The sequence below is a fragment of the Chrysochloris asiatica genome, unplaced genomic scaffold (genome assembly GCF_000296735.1).
Source record: "Chrysochloris asiatica unplaced genomic scaffold, ChrAsi1.0 scaffold00284, whole genome shotgun sequence".
NCBI lineage: Eukaryota > Metazoa > Chordata > Mammalia > Afrosoricida > Chrysochloridae > Chrysochloris > Chrysochloris asiatica.
Window position 1 is genome coordinate 2,292,277 of NW_006408802.1, and position 6,676 is coordinate 2,298,952.

Genomic DNA, 6,676 nt, shown 5'->3' on the forward strand with positions numbered 1-6,676 from the left:
CCAGAGCTCCTTTCTATGCATCATCAAATAACCCCAAAGGGTACACCACACATGCCTGCCTCCCGGCCACCAGCACACAGCCCTTCTCCCCACCTGAGTCCAGTGTCCTCAGGCGCTCCATCTGTCCATGTCATTGTCGCTGTCTCCATCCCTGGCATCACTGCCTCTCTGGGCAGGGTCCCACTCTCCGTTCTTCTCACTTAATGGTCCGAGGGACCTCCGCTTCTGGGCTGCAAAATCAATCACTTTCTTCCTTTTGACAAAAAACATCCTCCTATATATTTCCTAGCCTCACAGTCAGACTTGATTACAATTATTCACTATTGTATCACAAGAGTCTTACCCCATTTTCTTTCACCAGCCCAGTCCTAAACGATAGGAAATCATTCAGTGGTGATTCTACCTTCCCCTGCCCTATCTGGAACTAGGCAACCTCTTGAAAGCTTGCAAGCTAATCACTTCTTGCCTTTATATCCCCCCCTTTTATGGGTAACCAATGTCTAAGTTACCCATCCCTGTCAACCCTGTGTACCGAGGGGGTGGGAGTGATCCTCGCTGTAAAGACTTGTTCCCTTTTTTGAGCTACTACATCCATAAATATATGTAAAATTCATCAAATTGTAGCAGGTTGCTTTTTTTCTTTTTCTCCCCTCTTTTTTTCATCTTCTAGTCGAGTTCTGATCATCTAGCCATCAAAGCCAGGTCAAGTGGGTACTATCTGCAAGTATGGGTGTTCTTGTACATCTCCCCTCACTTCATATCAGCTGGACATATCACTCTCTACTTCAGTCCTTTGTGGCCATGTCACTGCCTCTGGACCCAGGAATCCCTGGGTCTTGCCATACTGCTGGTCATCCAGGCCTCCATTAATGTTGATGGTGAATCCAAACAAAATGAACACAATCTTTATTCCATTATGAAGTTATTTACTGGTCCAGTTGTAAGGATTTTGGTTTTGTTGACATTAAGGTACAACCCATACTGAAGGCTATACTCTTTGATCTAAATCAATAAATATTTTAAGTTTCCTTCCTTTCCAGTAAGGAAGGTTGTATCATGTGCATATTGCAGACTTTTAATGACTTTTCCTCCAATCCTGATACCATGTTCTGTTTCATAAAACTCAGCTTTTCAGATTATTTGCTCAGCATATAGATTGAATAAATATATTTGAAAGAATATAACTGATGCACATTTTTCCTGACTTTAAACCATTCAATATTCCCTTGCTCTATTCTAACTGCTGCCTCTTGGTCTATGTACAGTTTTCTCATGAGCACAATGATGTGTTCTAGAATACACTTCACAATGTTATCCATAGTGTGGCATGATCCACACAGTCTAAAACCACTGTATTGTCAGTAAAGCACAAGTAAACAACTTTTTATTCTTTGCTTTCTGCCAAGATCCATCTTATGTCAGAATTGATATCCCTTTTTCCGTGTCTTCTAAATCTGGCTTGACTTTGTGGCAGCTCCCTGTCAATGTACTGCTGCAATCTTTTAAAAATTATCTTCAGCAGAAATTTACTTGCATGTGATATAGATGATACTGTTAATGGTTTCTGCATTCAGTTGAATCACTTTACTTTGGAATGGGCACAAATACAGATTTCTTCAGTTGGTTGGCCAGATAGCTGTCTTGCAAATTTCTTGGCATAAATGATTGAGCCCCTACACTGTTTGTATCAGTTAACTTAAATATTTCAGTTTGTATTCCATCAATTCTTGGAGCCTTGTTTTTTTACCAGTGTCCTTGGTGTCACTTTGACATGTTATATGTTGCCCCTTGCAGTGTTTGAAAATCTACCATTTCTTTTTATTTTAGTGACTGTGTGTATTTGTTCCATCACCTTTTGATGTATTCTGCATCATTCAGTATTTTACCCATGAATGTCTTCAATATTTTTGAATTTTGATTTTTTTTTTTCTTCAGTTCTTTCAGTATAACAAATGCTGAGTGTTTTCTTCTCTTTTGGTGTTATAAAAACTCTAGCTCTTTTGCACATTTCATTATAATACTTTATCTGTTGTCTTCTCAAACTTTTCTTTGGAATTTTTCTGCTCAGCTCTTTTACTTATTTCTTCCATCTAGTTTCAGATTGCCTACATAAGAACACGTTTTTAGACTCTCTTGACATCCACCTTTGTCCTTTCTTTGCTGTCTTTTAAATGATCTTTTCCTTCTTCATGTACCATGGTCATGATGTCATCACACAACTCTTCTGGTGTTTGGTCATTAAAGTCTAACGCATGAAATCTGTTCTGGAGATGGTAACTAAATCCAGTTGAGATAACATTGAAGGTCACATTTTGACTGTACTGAAGTTATTTCAGTTTTTTTTCAGTTTCAGCCAGAACTTGAATTTGCACAATTGATGATCTATCTGTCCCTGATCTTGTTTTACCTGATATTAAATTTCTCCACCATCTCTTCACACAGTCATTTTTTTATTACTGTGTAGTCCATCTTTTGTTGTCCTTTTATGCTGCTTAAAAAAAAGTAGTTGCAATGAGTATGTCATTATTCTTATAAAACTATCATGAGGCAGAATAGAGACTTAAGACAGTGGCAGCAGCAATAGCACCATCCTTCTTCCTTTTCTTCCTCCTCCTATTCCTTCTTCTCCCTGCACCCTGTCTTCCCATTATTCTCCTGCCTCCATAGTGCCTTCAGCCCATGCTCAGTGATCAACAGCAGAAGCAACCATGGCTGTATCCAGTGTCTGTGCCCAGACACACAGAAAGAGGTCTGTAGAGAGCAACAGCACAAAACACTGGGCAAAGAAAGTACAGGGGATGATCCTAGAACACTGAACTACATATAAAGAAATATTTATAAGTATCAAATACTTGCAGTTAGTAGAAGTTGTAGCAAAAGCAAGAAAAGTGGCATTTGCTTAGTGGTGGCTGCAGGCAGATGCCCAGCCCAGCCACCTTGAGAAGGGTGCAGCCACTGTGGCCACAGGACAGAAACCCCATTGCAGAAACCTGACCGATCTTCAGAGATAAAGGTGCAAACAATTTTCATCTGCCCATTTCCCTTATTGTTTGTGTACCACTACTCTGGTGACTGAGGGACTATCTGAGCAAGCAAACACTGTCCCCACTCCCAGAGAACGGATATACTCAGCTGTGAACTGTCTCCTATGAGGAAAAAAAAAACCTGGACTATTTTCTGTGGTTTTGTTTTATTACTTTTATTTTTTTTAACCCTTTTTTACCTTTGAGTGGATTAACATGCATTAGAAACCACATGGGCAATGTCAAAATGGAACCAATGGAAATCCAAAGTATAATAACAGAACACTATGAAAAGTTGTACTCCCAACAAAGAGCTGGATACATTTTTATAAAAACACGACCTAACTAAACTTACACAGAGTGAAATAGAAAACTTCAACAGACATATAACAAACGCAGAAATTGACTAGGTCATCAAGGAACTCCCAACCGACAAAAGTTCATAGTCAGATGACTTCACTGGTGAGTTTTACCAAAAGTTCAGGGAAGAGCTGTCACCAATTCTAGTCAAACTATTCCAGAATATGAAAGAGGATGGAAAACTTCCTAATACATTTTATGAAGCAAGCATAATCCTCATATCAAAACCAGGGAAGGACATCATTAAGACAGAAAAATATAGACCACTGTTACTCATGAACATAGGTGGAAAAATGATATGATTTTATTGAGGATGTTACTGGATGCAGAAAAGGCATTTGACAAAATCCAACATCCGCTCCTGATGAAAACTCTCAACAAACTAGGAAATGAAGGTAAATTCCTCAACATAATTCAGAGCATATATACAAAACCAACAGCCAACATCACTCATTGGAGAGAGACTGAAAGCCTTCCCTTTGCAAACAGGAACCAGAAAAGGATGCCCTTTATCACCAATTCTATTCAATATTGTTTTGGAACTCTTAGCCAGAGCTATAAGGCAAGATAAGGAAATCAACGGCATCCAAATTGGCAAAGAGAAAGTAAAACTGTTTGCAGGTGACTTGATCCTATACATAGAAAAGCCCAAAGACTCAGCAAAAAACAAACAAACAAACAAAAAACCTACTAGAACTCAGAAGATTCAGCAAAGTGGCACAGGATACAAGATCAACATGCAAAAATCAGTCTATTTCCTCTATATTAATAATGACAGTGCTGAAAAGGAAATAAGAAAAGCAATGCCATTTACAATAGCTACCCAAAGGGTGAAATATCTAGGAATAAATGTAACCAGGGAAACAAAGGACCTATACAAAGAAAACTACAAAACAATAAACCAAAAGAGACTATAAAAATGGAAGAATACACCATGCTCCTGGATAGGAGACTTAACATTGTGAAACTGTAAATAATACTGAAAGTAATCTACACATATAACATAATCCCTACTCCGATTCCAATGACATTCTTTAAAGGGATGGGAAAAAATAATCACAAACTTTATATGGAAGGGAAAGAAGACACCCATGATAAGCAAAGAACTGCTTAAAGAGAACAAATTTGGAAATCTCTCATTCTCTGACTTCAAAATACACTACATGGCTACAGTGGTCAAAAAAGCCTGCTACGGGTACAGCAAAAGATATATAGATCCATGCAACAGAATAGAAATCCAGAAATTAACTCATCCACATACAGCCAACTAATTCTGACAAAGCGCTTAAGTATATTGCATGGGGAGGAGATAGTCTCTTCAACAGATGGTGCTGGCAGGTCTGGAAATCGATATGCAAGAGACTGAAACAAGACCTTTACCTTACACCATATACAAAACCAACTAAACATGGATTAAAGACCTAAATGTGAATCCCAGAATTATAAAGGTCATCAATGGAAAAAATGGGAAAAAAATTAAGGGCTCTTAATACTCTGGTAGCATAGTGGTTACGAGTCAGGCTGCCAAGCTCAAGGTCAGCAGTTCGAAACTACCAGTGGTTCCACAGGAGAAAGATGAAGTATTCTGCTCCCATAAAGATTTATATCCTCAGAAACCATGTGCAGGCTCACTGTGACTCAGAACTGAATCCATGGTACGTAACAACAATAAATACAGGCCACGGAGTCCTTGTCTGGCACTTTGGATTTTTGTACCAAACTGTAAAGCCATTCGAACTGCAAGGTTGGTGGTTCAAGCTCACCAGCTGCTCCTTGGAAACCCTGTACAGGGTTACTACGGGTCAGAACTGACTCAATGGTACTTAACCAACAACAAAAATAATTCAGCCTACATAGACTACCAAACGTTGAGAAAATTGCACAAAGAAAAGTAGAAAAAATAGATGAGTGGGGCATATTAAAAATTAAAAACTTACGTGCATCAAAAGACTTCACCAAAAGAGTAAAAAGGAAACCCATAGAATGGGAAAAAATCTTTTGCAATGAAATATCAAACAAAGGGACTAATTTCTAAAATCTGTAGGAAACTATAATACCTTTATAAGAAAAAGGCAAATAATCCAATAAAAAACAGGCACAGGACATGAACCAAGAAATACATTCAGGTGCCTACAAACATATGGAGAAATGTTCACGATCTTTAGCCATTAGAGTGATGCAAATCAAAACAGTGAGATACCATCAAAAACAGAGGACAATAAAAGCTGGCAAGGATGTGGAGAGACTGCGACCCTCCTACATTGCTGGTGGGAATACAAAACGATCCAAACACTCTGGCAAAAACAGTGTGGCATTTCCTTAGAAAGATGGAAATAGAAATGCTTTATAATCCAGCAATTCTTCTCCTTGGTATATATTCACAAGAAAAAGAACCAGAATACAAATAGATGTATGCACACCAATGTTTAACACTGCATAATTCACAATAGCAAAAAGATGGAGATGACCTAAGTGCCCATCAATGGAAGAATGGATAAACAAACTTTGGTACATACACACAATGGAATAGTATGCTACCTTGAATAATACCAATGAAGCTATAAAAGACCACATAACCATGAGGATATTATGCTGAGTGAAATTAGTCAAAAAAGGACAAATATTGCATAAGCTCATTGTAACAGCTAAAGAAAAGATGTTCATACTGAAAAATATTCTTTGTTGGTTATGTGTGTGTGTGTGTATATATATCAGGGGAATGATAGAACACAGGGTAGGGGTTAGACACATCATAGTTTGGGTGTTAGGGAGGACACAAGGAGAGGGGGGATGGAAGAACAAGGTAGATAGGAGAACTCTTAAGCAGGTTTGCATGAGCTAAGGGGACAGAGGCAAAGAGTGATGTATGCTCAACCTTGGAACAACAGTGCTTTGTGAAACAGGGTTAAAGGCATTGTCAAAAGGGTAAAAGAAGGGAAATGTTAAGATACTTGACTGTCTTATGAATATAGGTTTCCGTTGCCTAGTATTGTAAAATAACAGTTGGTGGGATAGAAAAGATATCAGGAAACATGATTATAAAAAGCTTGTAAGCCCGTCTTCAGCCTATAACTGATTGGAATACCAAAAAGTGGTAATAGAATTTGGAATACCAAAAAGTGGTAATAGAATTTCTCCAGTAAAAGAGGCTTCTTGCAGAGACTTTGTAGTCTGTAAGACCTTAGGTGTGGGATCCTGTGTCCCATCCAGAACCTTTTGAGGTGGGACATTCCCACCTGAAAGGACAAACAGAGCAGCCTGGAACAGTTAGAGAAACAGAAGATACTTCCTGA